Source organism: Rhipicephalus microplus, chromosome 1 (assembly GCF_043290135.1).
Source record: "Rhipicephalus microplus isolate Deutch F79 chromosome 1, USDA_Rmic, whole genome shotgun sequence".
In the NCBI taxonomy this organism is placed as follows: Eukaryota; Metazoa; Arthropoda; class Arachnida; order Ixodida; family Ixodidae; genus Rhipicephalus; species Rhipicephalus microplus.
The window spans coordinates 249304199-249324709 of record NC_134700.1 but is presented as its reverse complement, the minus strand read 5'-3'; the positions used below and the strand labels follow the sequence as shown (position 1 = coordinate 249324709).

The 20511-nt window shown below is 45.3% G+C and overlaps 1 protein-coding gene across 1 annotated transcript in view; it reads left to right on the top strand.

Moving 5' to 3' along the window:
* Window positions 1-3313: 3313 nt before the first annotated feature.
* LOC119185959 (uncharacterized) overlaps window positions 3314-20511 on the top strand; it is a 201406-nt gene continuing 184208 nt past the window's right edge. The window contains exon 1 of the mRNA XM_075892876.1: window positions 3314-3852. The gene's annotated coding sequence lies outside the window, so the exon portion shown is untranslated. The remainder of the gene's footprint in view (window positions 3853-20511) is intronic.

Sequence of the window (20511 nt, the reverse complement as noted above, 5' to 3'; positions counted from 1 at the left end):
TTGCACAATTCCAATTGTGTGACGCCTCGTTGTTAATTTACTCTTCTACCATGCTACATTACATAAGTTAACATGGTTCCTTTCCGCCCCGCCGCGGTGGTCTAGTGGCTAAGGTACTCAGCTGCTGACTCGCAGGTAGTGGGGTCGAATCCCGGCTGCGGCGGCTGCATTTTCGATGGAGGCGAAAGTGCTGAGGCCCGTGTGCTCAGATTTGGGTGCACGTTAAAAAACCCCAGGTGGTCGAAGTTTCCGGAGCCCTCCACTACGACGTCTCTCATAATCATATGGTGGTTTTGGGACGTTAAACCCCACATATCAATCAAATCATCGTTCCTTTCCGACGTAAAGCCTCTATATGGTCTTTTTGTGTACTAGTTTTTATAACCGGCATGGCTGTGTAGTAGAATACTGGTTTGCACCCTGTTCCCTGCTGAATATGTTTATTTATCTTGTTTTTTTTCCCCTTAATTTGCGCATGAGTGGTTACGGACACCGGCGGTGATGGCAGTCAACTGCGGCGACAAAAATGGCCATTGTGATCTCAAAGCAGTTTTTGCTGTAAGGAAGTTTTGCCATTCTTAGATACCGTCGAGCTGATTACCATTTCCCCTGCGATGACTGACACTTCATCTGATATACATTCGATATATAAAAAAAACTAGAATTTTGTTCATGACTGAAATTGACAACGTTCAGTTGTATGTAAGCACTCGTGCTGGGAACTGTCTTGACCCTATCTTTTTAGCGCTTATATTACAAGTATGAACCAGTATTAACTATTGCTCGCCTTTCCGCTTTGCTTCGACGTTCAAGAAATATACTATTTTTAACCCCGGAGTTTTGTTCACCGGTCTCGTTCTTTTTACATCGTATATAGTGAACAAAATGCATCGTAGCCAGCGAAGTGCAACCCCAGGAATCCAGCTGTTACGTGCTACCACGACCGCACACCGTTACTTCGGCGCGCGAGTTGTTTTGGTCGCCAACCATCGCCGTCGGTTTTTGACGGCTCCGACGTTCGGTGCATCTTCTCCGTTATATACGAAAGTAAACAGGCATGAACGCTGCATTCGTGAAGGTTTCGGGTCTCTTCCGGTATAAACATCCACTCTTCAGCCCACTGGTTCAACCGAAACCGGAGTGTATTTTGTTCCTCCTGTCTTCTTTGAACTTTCCTCGAAACGACCTCGTCGAACTGCGCAAGCCGGCCAGCGCAAGAAAAGGCCCCGCATGCACTCTGCTCCCTTTTCATTTTTTTTTTCTTCTGGAGCGCGCATCACCGCAAACGGACGTCAAGAATTCATCCGACAACATCCGGGATTCAACGCTACTTGATCTCCCTGATACGATGCAGCACAGCTGAAGAGGGGAGGCCGCCCATGACGGCACTTACAACCAGAAGCGGTTTCCATAGCTGCGCAGCCAGCCCCACGAGCAGCGTTTCTACGCATATTAATCTGTCAGAATTCACGAAGCTTCTCGTTCCCGATGTACACGGGGCTTATTTTTCACTGCGTGTAATATGGTAGTAATGACTGCGATGTCTCACCGCAGGTAGGCTGGCTGTGCTGAAATTTTAGATATGAACTACAACGGAAAGAACAAAAATACAGCGTCAGAACATGAAAAAATTAAAACGAGAGCACGAAAGACTGTCGATTGTACATAAAAAAAGGAGAAAATACCAACAAAATGATTGGTGGCTCGTAATCATTTCTGTAAAATTGGTTTAATATTGATACATGCTTAAGAAGCTCTCTTTACATGACTATATGACTAATCACTACACGACTGTTGAGCACATGACTATAGTCATGTTGCTCCCACCATTTGACTATTGGCCACGCTTCTTTTATGAAGAGCTATTCTAGCAACGTATGAGCACTACATCCTAAGTTTAGCATATACCTTATTTAAGCACCGATAATTACTCCCGGATGCCTTGGAGCAGTTTGGACGCAATACAACCTGGGAGCTGCAAGTGCTCTTTGCTGGCTGTTTAAACCACGTTCAAGGACGTCCGCTACGTAGTCTGATGCACCGTTCTAATGTTCGCCGGGTGTTGTGCGTATACACCTCAAGTGATTCGTCCGTTCGGCTGCTATATTTCTGCTTCTTAATCCCGCCGGACAACGGTGTGCATGTCAGACTTCCATGTATACAGTGCGTATAGACTTCATACACGCAATTCACTAAGGCGAATCCCCTTCTCCGCCCGCTCTTCTCTTCACGATGGTAGCGCTGCTCCTTTCGGAAGCACGATTTCGTTTTGCATCAGGAAGTGGCGCACGGGGAACGCAGCCTGATACGCGCGCGCGCTGCCACCTTTGATTGACAGCGTTGCGACATAGCTGCTCTCTATTCTAGAGGCGAACGCTTCGCGAAGAGGAGAGTTGGTATGCGTGTGTGTGTGTGCACGGACTTCCGCCCTTGAAAACCGTAACAACGAGAGCGCCAACGCAGATACCTGAGCCCCTTTTCCCCCAGTCCTTCTTCTCTCCTATCCTTTGGGTGACTCTTCAGGACACAGACGCCATGGCTGGGCGTCGCTCAGCTCCTGGCGGGTTGCACTGCTGGTATTCCTGTAAGGATATAGCTTGTTCGATTTCCGGCAGCGGCAAGCGTATGACGCCCGCCACGAACCTTAGTGCGTTCTGGCTGGAACCGAAGTGCCACCATAAAGTCTTGGTTTAAAGCATGGCCCTGCAACTCAAGCGGTCATGCAGGGACGGCTATCTCAGGCGTTTTCACGATGCACTTACTAGGTAAAATTCCAAGGCTCGTAAAATACAAGCAACAGATATATAAACGTGGGACACCACCGCCGGTTGACTGCAGCTAATAGGCCATGCGTTTGAAATAGAAAGCACGTGCCCATCTCTAACGTTCGTACCTGCCATCGTCGCTGGGTTTACCTTATACGAACCATACAGTTTAGAGATTGGAATGCATCCTTGTAACGGGGCCCGCTGGCCAGCGCAAGAAAAGCACCGCATGCACTCTGTTGTGTCCTTTTTTGTTTCGTTTTCTTTTTCTGAAGCATGCATATCGCTGCAAATGGACGTCAAGAATTCATCCAACAACATCCGGGATTCAACGCTGCTCAATCTCGCTGATACGATGCAGCACAGCTGAAGAGGTTTATCTCGAAATAAGCGTTGCTTCTGCAGACTGGTTTTTTTCCTACAGAAAAAATGAACACACAAAAGAAAAAATGTGCGGATCATAAAATCTGGCCTGCTTTTTTGTACACGAAAAGTTAATGGTAAAAAATACAACAAGAAAACGAATGGAGCGGGAGTAGAACCACAAAATCACAGCTTGTCGTGACCACGGCATTATAGGATCACATGCACCGCAAGGAGCTCATATTTCGCAGTCATTTGCGGAATTTTTAGATGCGGAGCATCTTATACTCGCGCCTTGTAGTGCGCCGTCCGCACCGCTTCTCGAACATTCGACAGCTGACGCGCGCGCATGCGCCGTCGCGCCGTCGCCCACTCTTCCACCATCTGTGCATCCCTTCCTCCTCTACACACCGCGCGCGCTTCACTCCTCCACCATCTGTGCACCCTTCCTCCTCTACACACCGCGTTCGACATCTACAATTCTCCTGATTCTCCAGTGGACGCGCATGTGGCGTCGCGCTTCGAGAACATTCAACAGCTGACAGTGCATTCGCCGTCGTGCTGTATATATACTCAAGGTCGGCGCTCGCTCGCTCAGTTGCCGCTCGTCGGTTGGTTTGTACGGCGCGTCGACGTCCAAGGTCGCGGTGAAATGAATTCCAACGAATCCACAAACACAATGATCGACGTCCCTTCGACCAGCGCCGCCCTTTCGCATACGTGTGTACGTGTTCACTCATTTAACACCCCCTCCTACAACCACGTTAACCAATTTAGCCATCGACCCAAGTAAGTCGCAATTTAACACCCCATTTCACAACCACGTTAACCAATTTAGCCATCGACCCAAGTAAGTCGCACTTTAACACCCCGTTAACCAATTATATGGTCCGCATCCTCCTCAGTGTTCCCCCGAGGGAAGCTGCGGGCAATTTTTGTTGTTAGAAACTGAGTACAGCACTATACGCCATTGCTTTTTTGGATGTGGTCATGTGCGTGTGAGGCTGGCATTCCTATGTAGTTCTCGCTAATATTTAAACTGTGACCAAAGGGGGCTAGCGCAATCGAGAGTGAATCTCTTTTTATCAAAATCAAGGATTTTCACACAGGACGTGTTCAAGTGCCTGTATTTGTTCACAAACTCGCGATTGTTATTTTGCAAGTTTATTTGTCTCTTAATTGATGTTTATTATTAAAAGTCCTCAAGTTGTTGTTGCATATACATTAGATGCCTTGAACCTTGCCAAGGAGTAATGCCGAAACAAATTTCTGCTCATGAATATTTAACCATGCCTTCAAACCAGGAAAACGTCGCTCGAAATAGTTGGAATTTGTTATTTTATAGGTTTTCAGTTGTTATGAGATCATTTTCCCCTGATCTCGTGTATTGTATTGTGCTCGGCATTGTACAATATACTATAGAATGAAGCCCCCAACTTTAATTCTTTTTCGGACGTGTATGTCTTTCGACTCTTTGTGGTGGCCTGGTCCGCGGGATGTAATCAAGGGATGGTTTAATACAGGAACAAACAATTGCCGAGCTACGTTTTACACACTGTGGTCTGGCATGATCTGGTGAAATGCAAAGGCTGGTACGTAGTCTTTGCACCGGAAATGTCAAGAATTTCTGCGAGTGTGCACGTGGCATTACGTGGAATGTATGACAACAACCTTGTACTCCGAATGAAAAATATTTAGCCTTCGTCGGCAGTTCATACTACCCGCCTTAGTCATAATAACTGCTCGACTGGTTGGAATTATTTTTCATGCTGCGACAGCTGCTCCTGCAAAAGAGTATCAGCAGGGAAAAGAGAGAAAGAAAAATAATTTTATAGCAGTATGCTATACTGTCAAGTGATATGCTCCGTCAAAGTCAAGGCACTGCGCCATGCTCCCTTAAGGGCTGCAGAAATTAGGTGCCTTCTTTTCTTGAAGAACCACTACCACCACCCAAAATCAAAAATATTTTTTGTCATTGAAAAATGATTACTTCGCAAAATAGTACGCAGAAAAAGTTCTCAAAGCTATAGGCTGCAAGGGGACCTTCTGTACTAAATAGACAAACAAAACATCAATTAGTAGCAACTTGCAAACAGTTTGAGATAAAAAAAGCAATAACACTTGACAGAAAATGAAATAAAGCATAATAGCTAAATCTTCTTCCTTACATGTTATAAGAATTCGAACTATCATCAACTATAATTAACTATCATCAACTAGCGTCAAAATGTGGGACGAAACAAGGAGAGGAATGAGCTGTCAGAATTAAATTCTGCGTCATTGAAAACAAGGAAGGAAAATAGGAGGAAACGAACGCCAGGGAGGTTAACCAGCCTATAGGCAGCCGGTTTGCTACCCTGAAATTGAAAACAAAATGTCTGGTATGCTTACCATTTGATCGGTTCATAATTGCTTCAGCTTCAACGCACTATCCAGTATCTACAGCTGTGTGTAGAAGAACTAAATATAAATGTAAACAGGGCGTCATGCTTTTCTTTTTTGTCTAACTTTTGGAACACATATGCGCCTTCTACTTTCTCTTTAACGGCTTTTCAGCCAATGCTTTCTGACCAGAATACAGGATAGCAAACCGAAAACTTGCATCTGGTCAACCTTTATGCCATACTTTTTTTTCCCCTTCCTCAAGTAAGAGAGGCTTTTTCATCAGAGACAACATTAAAAAAAAAAAAAAACTATCGCAGCTTGTACTCATGGCCAGCAGTCATGCAGGCACTGCGGAATCAAGACGTCGACGAAGCATATATGAAATAATGGAAAAAGCCTACGGTGGTTACACAGCCAAGGTCTCCATATAAAAGTGAGGACATTCTAACAAGGAAGAGTGTGCATGTGACAAGGGCACATGATACTCCCAATTCAGTTCACGGCGTGCTCATTTTACCGCACTTTACATGACGGGAGCACTCCTTCATAATTTCTTCAGTCATAAGAACGCCACAAAGACGAACTGAACGGGCAGCTTACCCGGTAAAGTTCTCACGAGACATATGAGGCCTGTATCACCAGAGAGAAAGTCTCCGAGATCAAGGGGCGTCTCGTGACCTTTACGCTGAGCGAATTACGTGGGAGCAGTGACATCGTGAAACAGGCGCACTGTACTTTCTTTTTACGCGCTTTCTAGCTTTCACTTCGCACTCTAGCAGTTACGGTGCCCCACTGCTCAACCGATGGTCGTGGGTTCGAATCCCGGCCGCGACGGCCGCGTTTCGATGTAGGCAGAATGCTGCATTTCCGATGGAGGCGGAAATGTTGTGGGCCCGTGTGCTCAGATTTGGGTGCACCAGGTGGTCGAAATTTACGGAGCCCTCCACTACGGCGTCTCCCGTAATCATATGGTGGTATTGGGACGTTAAACCCAACAAATCTATAAATATCAATGGTGGAGTGCTATGAGGTCCATGCTGTTCGCTAAAGAAGCCCGACTCAAATTTATCTGAGCTCTCCACTTCAGCGTCCCTCATAGCCATATCGTGGTTTTTGGACGTGAAGCCCCAGCAATAATTATTATCCTCGCTTATCAAGCATATTTTCCAGGAAAGAGAGACGTTTTTTTGTCATGTGAAAGGGTAATTTTCAACAGAAGAAAACCTCTTTATTTCGAGTCCTTTCAGTCACAGCGCGTATAGACATCTCATGCGTCTTTACTGGACAAAAAAAAGCCTTCAACTTGGAATGTTATGACACCTCGGCACTTGCTTGTCTTCAATTTGATACCGTACATATATATTACGAAAAATGCACTATGTATACGATTGCAATGGCGTGATACGGACAGTTGCAATATTTTCTTTGTTTCTTTTTTTTCGTAACCCATGTACCGGCAACTGCCTGAAAAACTGGTATACTGCTACAGCGGCAACTTCGATGTAGTGCCGGCTTATCTTGTTTACATTTTGCGAGCCTCTGTCTGCATAGAGCAAGACAGACGACGCTGACGCTAATGTTCGACAGCTATCGGCTAGTCGTCGTATCGTTCTAACGTCGCTGTGTGCTATAACAAGGGCAGGCGCGTTGATTGCTTTACAGGCGATGATATCGCTTTGTCCACGTTTAGAAAAAGCTAAAGCGTTAACGTCGACAGAGAGAGAGAGAGAGCGGATTGATAGGGCTCAAATAATGGCGAAGCTTCACAAAAAGGCACCACGTTAATTGGGCTACATAAGTTAAAATAGATCTAAGGCTTTGACGACCCGCCAATTTCGCTGAACATTCATTTACTCGTCAAATCGTCTGGCTGTAAGAATGACTCTCCCCGTCAGTTGATATACATAGAAATGTATTTTTTACTCGCAAAGTAGAGTGCCATTGAGCACACCTCGGTCCTGCCGAAGCAAATGACTTATGATGACATACTATCCGTATATTACATTTAAACTTGCACATCGGCTTAAACGGCTCACGTTAAATATCGGAGGGGTCATTTATATAAAAAACCCTACTGCTTTGTAGTAGTGACAATTGGGCGAGTGGCAACTGTCGCGCAGTGGTTAATAATAACGCGACAGCTTTGCGATAACCATGCTCAAATTTCAACGCAATTTCATGTTTGCTAGCGAAGCGAACCCAACAACTGCTATTGTATATATATTTACAAAAACACGAATTCATTTTACAAGTCCTGTGATATATCCGTACGGAGATTATACACTGTGGCCACCGAACGAATAGTTCAACCATTCAGTTTTGCTGATTAATACGTGGCTACGTATGCACTATGTCCCATGTGCAGTTCGATAAGGCACGTTAAAGAACACCAGATAAAAATTTCTGGAGCTCTCCTGCTGCGTCTCTTATAATCATATCTTGGTCTTGAGAGGTGAAACCACAGATTTATTATTATTATTATTATTGTTATTATTATTATTATTATTATTATTATTATTATTATTATTATTATTATTATTATTATTATTATTATTATTATTATTATTATTATTATTATTATTATTATTATTAATATTATTACGTATGCAATATGCACGTTTCTCTGCTGTTAAGCACTTCACTTGTTTACGGAATCACGTCAGCTCCTTCATTTGCGAATGCGCGGAATTTAATGTTTCGTGTGACCTCGTGTGCTTTCCTACGTTGGTAATCGTTTTTTGTGGTTTTCATATATTGCTTGTCATCTGAAGATAAGTGGTCAGCCTCTATAAAGGCACCAAGCTCGACTCTAATATCACGAAAATATAAAAAAACTAAGTCCAAATACGTAGGTGTGAGTGCGACAGGTCAGGAAGATGCGGTGGCTAATACATTACGGAGTTTTAGAATAGCGCACCACGAGCCCTTGCGGTGTGGTCGCTGCCACTGCGCATGCGTCGTAACGCGAGTCGGCGTTGACGTTCGCGGACCACACGCAGAAAATCTGAAATTGCGTACGGCGATCGCAGCCCGCATGTGGCCTGCAAGCGCTGGTTTCGAGACTACGGTGTCGCTGCGATCGTGCGTTGCGGTTTGCAGCAGGGCAAACGCTATTCTAAATATCATATGGTGCTGGCTACGCCCGCAACGCCCGCACCGCTTGCAAACGGTATTCTAAAGCTCCCACAGATCGTACTATGCTACGCCAGACTGCGCAGTCGCACATTTCTGTGAAGTTTTGCGTGTGGCTGCGTTAAAAGGTTTTCGAACCTGTTACGAGTGCTAATAAGCCTTAAAAGTGGAAGGGTAAGCTCGTTGTAACAAAGACAGTACGTGATGTAAACCAAAGTTTAATTTACGTAAGCTATACCGCTAGCCGGTCTTGATACGCTATTGAGCTTTCAGTCTACCATGTGTTGGACGGCGAGATTAGATTTCCCAGGACGCCAGAAGCTACACACCTTGTAACAGCACATGTAGCCGCCGCCCCGCGAGGCTGGTGTTTCGCAACACTTTCGAATTGTGCGCCCCGCAACGACGTTTTGTAATGACCACCGTTTCAGGTTTCATCGAGGCAACATGCCGGCTGTGCGAGAGAGCACGTTCCCGACTGTGTTGCAAGTCACCGAGGACCTCTAAATGCTAAGGGAAGCCGAACGCTAAGCAATTCTCCCAATTTATGAGAAAAAAACAAGGCTTTATAGGCCTGCTCAGGTGAGAAAGACAGCAACAAAGAACAAATTCTCATTGCGTGGTCGCGATGCATGCTTCAAATGAGCTTTATGCAGGTCTTGGTATGCCTTGGTAGAACGCACCTCTCCTTGTGGAATTAGACATCATCGCAGCCGATACACGCAAGACGACAATGCTTGGCATGAGCGCCTCCTCGGTTTTGTGTTACTGTATCGTCGTCCTTCACGTTTTGCTTTGGTCCTCAGGTATTGTTTACTTGGATGTTGTGCTATTTCGTATCGACATCCTATAGAGACAACTCACCGTTGGCAAGGCAGCAACATGCAACCGTAGGCAGAAATGGCTATGGTTGTCTGTAAATAATTCGTTGATCTTATCTCAAGTTACTTCTATATATCCTAATTAACTCTAATCCTATATATTTCTCATTTTCCTGCGTCTTGTTTGGCGCTCTCAAACATTGATGTCATTCTTAATGAAGTGTCTAAAGTCAGTGTATTTGACAAAGTTTGTTTAGGCTCGTTTAGGCTCAATAGTTCCTTTGTTATATGATATCACACTGTTATTGGCTTGTGGAAATGATAGAACGAGAGGGTACCATTGCCTGAACTACTATGTGGACTATGTGGACGTTCGGTCAGGACGAGAACTTTGAGACCAGCTCCTCGAAAGCAAATATTTATATTTTTAATTCTTTCTCTGTTTATAGCCAAATGAAAATGGATGACCCTCGTCAGAAAATGTTCACAAATACTCTGTTTCCTTCTATTTTATAGAAACAGAAAATAATGAATCCAATGCAAACAACACCGTGCAACAATGCAGCGCGCGCACGGTGACCGAGCATGACAAAGGACGCTCTTACAGGCAAAACGTCGCTTTTTGCGTCTTTCACTAACACCTCTTTTTCTGGAGAATGCCGCTGTCGGCAGGGCATTTTCAATACTTCACTACATGGAACAGAACAAGCGTTGTTCAGTGCTTGTGTGTTTCTGAAAACGTCGAAGCTTTCTTCCCCCTGAAAATTGCAATATCAATACTTCCGCTCACTGTAAGATGCGCAGGAATCACGTAGTCTTCGCACAAACGTCACGCACGACATCGTATCACCGTCTTGAAACATGCAAGCAAGTGAAAGTTTTGTTGCATTGCATGAGTGTTGCTATTTTGCCTGTGTCGGTGATGGTTGGCCCGTGTAATTAGGGGGGGGGGGGCAGTAAACCTTTTTTCCAGACATCACTACTTCCAGAACCAGACTCGACAGCGATGTGTCGTTTTACCAGTGACATCATATGTGACGTTTCTGCTCAGATCACGTGATTGTCCAGCATGTCACGGTGACCGAAAGATTTTATACTGCGTTTTTTTTCTTCTTAATGGTAATGGCATGAAACCAGTCAATGCCGGAACCCGCTTCCTCGATGCGCGTATGCTTGTTTAGTACAACGGCGCGTACTTAGCGATTGATAAGATGATAGAGACGACCTGAATGCTGTCATAAAAAGCTCAAATACACTTGACAGCTGAGCAACTCGTTAGGGCACCTGTACACACTGCGTACGACCATGCACGTTCTTCACTGCGAAGGATGCCTTAAGCAACACCGGAAGGCGGTCGAAGACGGTCGTCGTTGACAAGAGGCTTCCAGCTTTATCGTCCCGTTTATGGTCTCTCACCACGAGCCTGATAAGTTCCAAGTCGTATAACGAAGGAGGTCGAGCAAACACACCCACTTCTTGACTGACGTCACAAAGGCCCTCCCAACCAATGAAAAATGCCAGCGACAACACAACTGCCGCTGGCCCATTGCTGAAGCCCATTCACGATGGAAACGTATCCGACTGAGGAAAAGACGCAGGTTATATTAACAAAATACGCTTTTCACAGTACCGTAGCCAAACAGGTTCCAAAACTGGAGAGACAGTCAGTCCCAAAAGTGGAGACAAACCTGCACCATCTTACCAGGGGCAAAATAGACGTTATCTTAGAGCGAAGTAGCTATTCCCTCACAGACACTGCACGTTTAAGACGGCTAAGCATTACATGAAAGTGACCGATGTAGTAAATAGATGTAACCAGATTTAAAAGTGAACGGCAGCAATATGCAACACTAGCGTCGTATCCTTGTGCGAAACCAGATGGTTGAAATTTCGGGAGCCCTTCACTACTTCATAATCATGTCATGGTTTCGGGTCGTATCCAGATAATATTTATTATTACACTATCATCTAATCATGAACTCCTTTACTTTCACCGTGAGGCAAATATGCGCTTTGCAGCATCACTGTCACCGAAATCAAACAGGACGTCTTCAAAACAAGAGGCTAGATATCGCTTGTTGCACACCGTGTGCAGTCGAGAGTTTGTCGCAAAGAACGGTGCTGTTCTAGTTGGCGATAATATTAATACATTCATCCAATACCTCTTATTGAGCACTTCAAGTGAGACCGTGTTCTGGAGCAGCATTGCTCCACTCGCTATATTCCTGAAACAGCTTGCGGACCTCAATCGAAAGCTTGGCTGGTGTGCTGCTAAGCAAATACGCGCACCGGATGCGCCATATCGTTGGTACAATGCGCGATAGTCTTGGAAAACTTTTGATAACATTTTCTTATCAGCATAAGTCGGAGAGTTAACAAAATGATAGTTTAATAGAATGGCGTTTTGTAGGGCTGCCAACCGATGATCCCATGGTCCAAAAGTAAGGTTCGATCTTTCAAAGGCCGCCGAGTCAATAAGCTGTCGAATAAACAGAGCATCCTGAAACTTTATCGCTGCTCCGAAGGCTTTCGAGCCATACAAGTCGGAACAGCGCGAACATGCAAACACACCCACAAAGGCGACCGCCAGCGGTGCGATCGTTATCACAGTTTTGCCAATGAACGATTTGTAAACTAAGTTTGATATGTGGGGTTTAACGTCCCAAAACCATGTGCACCTTATGATTATGAGAGACGCCGTAGTGGAGAGCTCCGGAAATTTCGACCACCTGGGGTTCTTTCACGTGCGCCCAAATCTGAGCACACCGGCCTATGTAAACTGAGTTTTTAACCATGCTTAAAGATGTAATGATATGTTTAACAAAATGAAATAAATTTTTGTGTACAAAAACAATAGAAGGTATGATAAAAGAATGCATGACTGCTACGTTAAACTGCGTTTTAAAGGGGCACTAAAGTCCAATAACAATTTACTTCACAGTGAAAGCTCAATGTATGACAACGTCTAAAGCAACATTATCAACAGCATTGTCCTACTTACCGAGAAATTAAGATAAATGTACGAGAACACATGCGCTACACGTAGGACTTTCGTCAAATGATCTCGATGACGTCAGAGTTACAGCCTACAATTAATCACTAGTGATCGAACTAGCTGCACTAAATAAGGAACCTTTCGTGCATCAAGAGACGTAATAAAATGTTGCTTGCTTGTTTCTATTTGATTCACGAAAAAGAAAGAACCGTCGAACGTTACTATGGAGAATGGCGTGAGTGGTAAGAAAGTTCGATTTTCGCATGTATGGTTAAACTGAACAGGTCGTGTCATCTAGCGGTGCCCAGTTGAGCCAAGCACGTCTGCAATCTCGGGGGCCATGGCAGGAATTTGTTCAATGGCAGTTGTTGCTGCTGTGGCTTCCGTTTCTTCTGTTCTGCGGCTACTAGTGTCGGTGGCCGTGCAGTAAAGCCGGACAACGTTGTGCACAACAGTGACGCAAGACGTTCCGATTGAGGCGGATAATTTGAAGTGCGCTAATCCGATGCGGACCACTAAAATGTGGTTTTATTTCAAAATAAGCACTTCCTTGTCACAGAAGTAACCATACTAGGTTTCTAAACCGCTATTTCACCAATCAAAGTGGACTTAATAGTTGCCTTTAGTGCCCCTTTCATAAGTTGCGCCCCAAGTGCACTGGGCACTCGAACAAAACGCAAGTAAAAAAAATAACTTGGACAAATGGTTTATTTACCTTCTTGGAGAAGTTCTTTGTTCTCTCTTATGTTTTCTTTTTTGTACAAATGTAGGGATTCAAACTACGTACTGCTGTTTTTCGCAGCTGCCAGGCAATGCCACTCAAGTCTTATGTGACTTGGCAGGTCTGACATGTGTACTTTTGTGTTTTGAAATAATAATAATAATAATAATAATAATAATAATAATAATAATAATAATAATAATAATAATAATAATAATAATAATAATAATAATAATAATAATAATAGTGCACCATTATAATCATGTTAATCTATGAGCAAATACCGTAGCATTGTTGTTATACTTCTGTATACCAACACGTGCGTTCGTGAGTGCTTGCTCGTGTGGTAAGCGCATTATCGCGGGATCAAGTCCCGTCAGCATTTCGATGAGAGCCGAATACGTAGACGCCCGCTGACCATGCGATTGTGTGCGTGAAAAGCCCTGGGTAGTCAGAATTATCCAGTGCCTCCCACTGTGCGTACCTTATATGATCAGAGTGCGCTTTCTGGCACCGCGAAGGGCCGTAATTAATTCACCTGCACGTGCCTATACGTTCGCTAATCGCCGTATACCACTCGTGCAACGCCGTCTCATCGCTCATGCAGCAAATAAAGTGCGTGGGGTAACTGCTTATCGCGCCATGTGGCAGTCTCGACCTGCGGCTGATAAGCGTTTGCGAGCGAGCTCTCGTCGACGTGTGGGCCGATTTCCTCGTTCTCCCAGACAATGTGGCACCGCTGACTGCCGCGCACAAGCGGGAAGTATTCACAAACACCGCAAATCTAAGCTTCTGCCTCGTGTAACCAATGCCTGATCGAACTTGTAATCTTGAAATTTCACATTGTACAGTGGGAATAATTATGCACGTGGGGTAGCTACACTTGGAGTCTGTGAATTTCCGATCTATAAATTTTGTATAAGAAGCTCGTGAGCGTAAAAGGAGCGTCTACATTTTCTCCGCGGACATTATACGTTTTTAATTTATGATACTACATAGTTTTCTGGCGACCAGTTAATTTTTTTTTTTCACTTCTGGCTGCAAAACCGAGCTGATATAAAGCTCCACTTCTCCACAGCAAGACAGTTACAGAAAAGAACAGAGCAGTTATTCATAGGCATGACTAAATATTTTAAATGAACCTGATCTTCAGACAAATACGTATTCAATCACTCATAAAATCACTTAAACGGGCGTTTGAAAGGCAACCTTGTTGCATACAGAAGTTATCATCAGCTGCGAAACCTTAGTACATACTCAACCAGATAAACAGCGAATAAAACACGCGTTTGCTGCTCTAGAGTTTACTGAGTCGCAGTACTTAGAAATAAATGCTCTTTAACCCACATATGAATATATTTGGCTTAATTTGTAAGAAAAACAAAACAAAAAAGGATACAATCCATATTTTTTGAAATGTAGAGCCGACACTTCGTTGCCGTAATATATGCAACGAAGTTTCCTGTCAGTATATAGTCCACTTGTAATAATACCTTTTGATTTGTTTGATGTGGGCTATGAATATGGTTACCTGTAGTGCTATCATAGGGTTACATTATAAGCGCGAATCTCGTACGGACGAGCTCTAGGCGCATAAAATCAAAGGTTTTGAACACACGAGGAAGGAAGGGAGAGAGAAGTGCGTTGAGGTATTCTCAGTAAAGAGGAGCAAGAGTCATTGCGATCTCATGCGCAAATGTCACTAGAGCGAGGAGAACTGCAGTGGGGAGGGGGTGGAGGGAGGGGATGCAGAACGACAGTGAAAATATCAATGGAAGAACTTGCGTTCTGGGCACAACAGTGGACGAACGCATTCGTCTGGCCGGGTGCACGCGGGGAGCGCACAATTGCGCGCGATTCCTCCAATTATCCTGGCGATCGGTTCCGGTGGGCGCCGGTCACGCCTCGAGTGGTGGAGACTGCGCAGGTGGACACTCGCAGTGCGCATCGACACCGCCGCGGACCCGTTCGATAGCGACCGCAAACACGAGACGTCTTCATCGACGATGCCCAGAGCGATGTACCGTGATGACCATGGTAACTGGGAACCGCGGCTGCATTCGTTACAAATCGAAGCGGCGACGTAGCTGCCTTCCCTCTGGAAAACGCTTCTCGTATATGGCTTCGCAGGAAGCGATAAAGAAACCTCGGCTGCCGATAGAGATGTGCGGATCATTCAGCTTGAAGCAGCAAGACGGTCGGTGTGCGGCGTACTGAGAAGTTTTGGCGGTAGTGGTGTCTTCTCCTTACAGCAACCGGCCAGAGACGAAAATGGCAAAAGTTTCCTCGGCCGTGTCCAACGTCTGTGTGCATTTCTGATAACCGTGTGTGTGGCCAGGTCCGGTTGTCATTCTCGCTACGCCTTCCTGCCGTGTCCGAGCAGTGGTAGCTTCGAAGACCGCCACAATTGCTTTTAAACTTCCGAAGCGTTGTTGCTGCCTTCCTTCATACACGAGCTGAGTGAAGTGAAGCTGAAAAATACAACAGCTACTTGCGCGGAGAAGCGAGCAGATGCTTTAATGGTTCTTGAATGGATTTTTTTACGTGGACGACGGGAGTTCATCGAGTACAGAGTGGGATGTCTTGCGTGACGGCGAAGTGCGTATTGTTTGAGGGCGGTCACATCGTAACGTAACACTCCTACGATTCAGACTGAGACCAATTCCACTACTGCTCGTTGTTCTGGGTCAATTTCAGGCTCTGGTTTTCGCTGAACGCGCGTAAGGTCTCTTCATTCTATCGTCTCCTCCCGTTCAATCGGGACCTGATGTTCCCTCGCAGCGTTACGTAAAGCACGTACCTTAGTTTATTCATGAGATGAGATCCGAAGTCAGAACTTGTCTTCATCGCCGCAGTATTATATTCCGGGTTTTACGCACGGTATTATTCTGACGCACGCCGTCGTGGAGGACTCCAGATAAAGTGGGAGCGATAACACCAGAGCTAATGGTCTAGTGTGCTTAGCGGTGCGCTAACAGCATCGTGTCTGTGTCTCCTCGTCCCGTCTCTGACTGCTTTATTCTTCGTTAAACAGAGCCAATGAATTCGGTAGAAACGTTTTCGCGTATGATCTATTATGTATTTGCTAACATAACTAGTGCCGTGTTAATTAATAACCAAATTCTGAACATTTTAGGGGCGAAGCTCCTTATGGCGTGGCTTGGGCGTCCCTCGTATGTAACCACCAGTGGCACATACCCGAAATAGGTATAACACTTGACCTCCAAGGTGGTGCCAGTGAGAGATTTCTTCTGTTCGTTGTTTAACAATAAAAAATAGTGCTCAATGTACATGCCAATGGCTGCTAATGGGGAATGAGAGACATGAGCATTCGGCTTTTAGTCAACGCGCACGCTGCGATCCCCATTAGCAGCCATTGGCATGTACATTGAGCACTATCGGACAAGAAAGGGTTGCTACATTATACTCGCTGGGTGTAACCTCCTTAGCTTTAGAAAGGTTTAGCGAGCGTTGAGCCGCAGTGCCATGAATACAATGAACTTGTATATACCATGAATGAACTGAAGGTGGTTAAAAATGAGAAGTAGATACGAAGCGCAAGCCGTAAGAAAGTAAAAGCCGAATTCTCCTGTCTCTCATTTCTCATTAGCAGCCATTGGCATGTAAATTGAGCCCTATCTGACAGGGAAAGGTTGCTACGTTATACTCGCTGGGCGTAACCTCCTTGGTTTTCGAAAAGTTTAGCGAGCGTTTGGTCGCAGTGCCATGAATACAGTGAACTAGAATATACCATGAACTCGAGGTGGTTAAAGGTGGGAAGTGGACCCAAAGCGCAGGCCGTAAGAAAGTGTGCGTGTGCCACCTCTCGTTTAGTCCTTGGAATGTCCGCTGGATGGCGGTGCTTCTATATGGGGAATATATGATAAAAAGATGCGAGATGGTGGGACTTGGAGTGCTGAATAGATGAACGAACGGACACACAAACAGATGCATGGATGGACGCATGAACGGACGCAGGGGCGGATGCATGAAAGAACGCAGGGACGGGCGCACAAACAGACGCATGGACGGTCACACAGACGGACGCATGGACGGATGAATGCTTCGCCCCACTCTCCATCATACACTCCGTGGATATGCTGCCATTCTTTTTGCTTTAGTAGTAATCGCGTAGTTATTGGGACACTTCGGATTCGTTCATGTCAAACTGTGATGGCGACTAACGGCTGCGGCATGGAGCAGCGGGCGGTATATGCTCGTTCTTAAAGTGTATAGACATTACTATTCTGTCAGGCTCACCTATGCTTCATGTACCGTCACAATACGTTTAAGTTACGCGCTTCCACCCGTTGACGTCACCATCGCACCTATAAATGCCCGCTGATGCGCAATTACGACATTTTACCCGCATAAGCCGCGATGTGGTTATGCAGGCACGCAACACTTGCGGACTGCGGATTAACTTTAACCACCTGGAGTTACGCACCTAAATCAGAGTTCATGGGCGTTACTGAATTTCGACCTAAATGAAGACTGGCTGCACAGTCGAACCTGTGTCTTCGAGCTTAGCGGTTCGACACCATGAATATTAAACTGCCACGGTGGGTACATGGGACGCGTAACCGACTTACTATGGCATGAATAATACAGAAAGTGGTAAAGCTCTCACGGCTCTGCTGAAAGCACAGGTCTGGACACTGCTCGAGATATGCAGTCACATCCATAAATAGAGCTGTGGCTTTTCTGAAGCACACGAAGATCGACGAGCACGCACAAATGCACACTAGACAATATACAAAGCTATGTCTTGTCCAATATGCCTCTGTTGTATCCTGTTTGGGCTGAAATCAACCATATGCATGTATAATAGAGAAAGACCATATGGCTGCCCACTTGAGCTGTCTCTCGCATGGTTACGAAAGGCTGCAAGGTCTGACGATAAGGCTTCACAGACGAGAGCAATGCGCAAGCACAGTTGCTAACGTCCTCCCAGCCCGAACGAATAGCCGACGTATGCGTCTGGCATTTTTGTTTTTTTGAAATCGAGGCTTTATCCAAAGAACCATGTTTGTCGTTCTTTTGATTATTTGGATTCCTTTCAATATAAGCTTCTAAGAATACCCGTAAAATATGCATACAGGCCACAGTGGAAAGAGCATTTTGAAAAGTTAATTTGAGGAGAGAATGTGGAGCACGCAATTTTTTTATGGACTTGCACCACGAAAACAAAGCAGACGAAAAGAAAGCAGAAAGCAACGATACTGACGTGACTTAACAATGGTTTTGCCCGGTTGATGGCCACACATTTCGAATGGTATTTATGAAGGGCAAGATGGTAGCTATTCTTGTTTTTTTCAATTATTGCTTGCCTTATCAATTTAGCTGAAGGGCACCTATAGTGAAAACCACATGGAAGAAAAAAAAACAGCTAAAAATTTAATAATGTGTCAGGCATGTCATAAACTGATAAGGGATATCCAAAACGCCCCAAACAGTGTTGAATATGCCACGAATTATGGTCTCTTAAAAAAGAACAAACAAACGAAAAACAAATTCAGCCAGTTGAACCACGCCGTAATAACTATCGGGCAGCCCCGCCGCGGTGGTCTAGTGGCTAAGGTACTCGGCTGCTGACCCGCAGGTCGCGGGTTCAAATCCCGGCTGCGGCGGCTGCATTTCCGATGGAGGCGGAAATGTTGTAGGCCCGTGTGCTCAGATTTGGGTGCACGTTAAAGAACCCCAGGTGGTCGAAATTTCCGGAGCCCTCCACTACGGCGTCTCTCATAATCATATGGTGGTTTTGGGACGTTAAACCCCACAAATCAATCATCAATAACTATCGGGCAGTGAAGCCGTAAGGGCGATAGTACGTGATTGGCTAGCAAAATCTCTTGGTGTCGTGAATCCGCTGAAAGAAATTCGAGCACTTTGAAATATGCGCGCTCACATTTCCCGCATCATCATTATCATCATCATCGTCGTCGTCGTGCTCGTCATCATCATCATCACATAGCTTCATTTTGTCGGTTTCTTTGTTCACTCTCGTTCTGGTCAGGTGACGAACGTGATGCCTACTTTTACTTTGCTACTATCTTACTACTACTACTACTACTACTACTACTACTACTAATACTACTACTACTACTGCTGCTATTATGGTGACGACGACGGAGTAGTTTGGACGAAGGCCACTCCACTGTAAAAGAAAAGAAAGACAGGCGTTCGCTTATAATTCCTGCTTTCTTTAGTGTGCTGACCAGCTGCAATGCAAACGGGCTCGAAAGTTCAACTGCCTTTTCGTAAATTTCTTTCGCCCGTACTGTCGTGCTCGTGTAACGACGCCGTAGTGCTATAGGTATACCAACTAGCGCGAACAAGAGATCGACTCGTCAACGCAAACTCCAGATCACATGGCTGGAGGAAGCTATCCGTTGTATCGCTCAGCCATCTCGTATCGCGACAGATGTGAATGTCCACTTTATGTACAGCACAGAGCTCCGTAGTCTGTTTTTCATACAGTGGCGAAAAGAATTTTTGTCGCTACCGTCGCTGCGCACGAATATCGAGCGAAGAGTGATCTGAGTCACGTGATAGCCTGCAGCGCGTGCGGCTTGGCTGCTCATGCGCGCATGCACATGTCCTCCGAAATGGTGAGCGCGCGCCATCTCGGAGGCCATGGCATGCAGCATGGAGAGGCACCGAGTGACCTCGCCAATGCTGTCGCGCGCATGTACCGTGGCGTCTCACTTTACCAGTGCTGTCTGGTGCTGTGGCGTGTCGACATCAATCTGAGACCTCGCTAGGAGAGGCATGAATGGATTGCCCGGGGGACACTTCGCGGGTCGCCGCAGCAGCTTGACCATTACGGAAGGCCTTCAACAAATAATGGCGTTTATTATCAGCACGCTTGTCATGCGTGTGTCGTTTTGTTTGATTTTAGAATTATAGACACACATACACGCAGACGCATGAAGCTTTCTTGTTTTTTTTTTCAGTGCGTTCGCTTTTGTCTGTACGCGCTCGTGTGGGCTCAGTTGGAAAACCTTTTCAACAACGACTGCTTTCTTTTGTTCTTTCGCTTGTTAGCCTGTGCAATGAATGCATTGCAAGAAATGACGTAAGAATTCTCCAGTCGCCGATAACGAGCGCCTGTTGTCAACGTTAATTGGGATGTTTGTGCCCTTGTATGTCAAAAAAGACAAACGACAGTAAGAAACAAGGTATGTTAATGTGCGCAGTTGACAAATAGAAAACAACAATATATATAAATCACTGAAAGGTCAACCAGTAGAAATGTCTGGTTGGCTAAGAGAATAAGAAAATTTCTAGGTACACCATGTTCCTCAAACAAACGCTGTACCTTCAAAT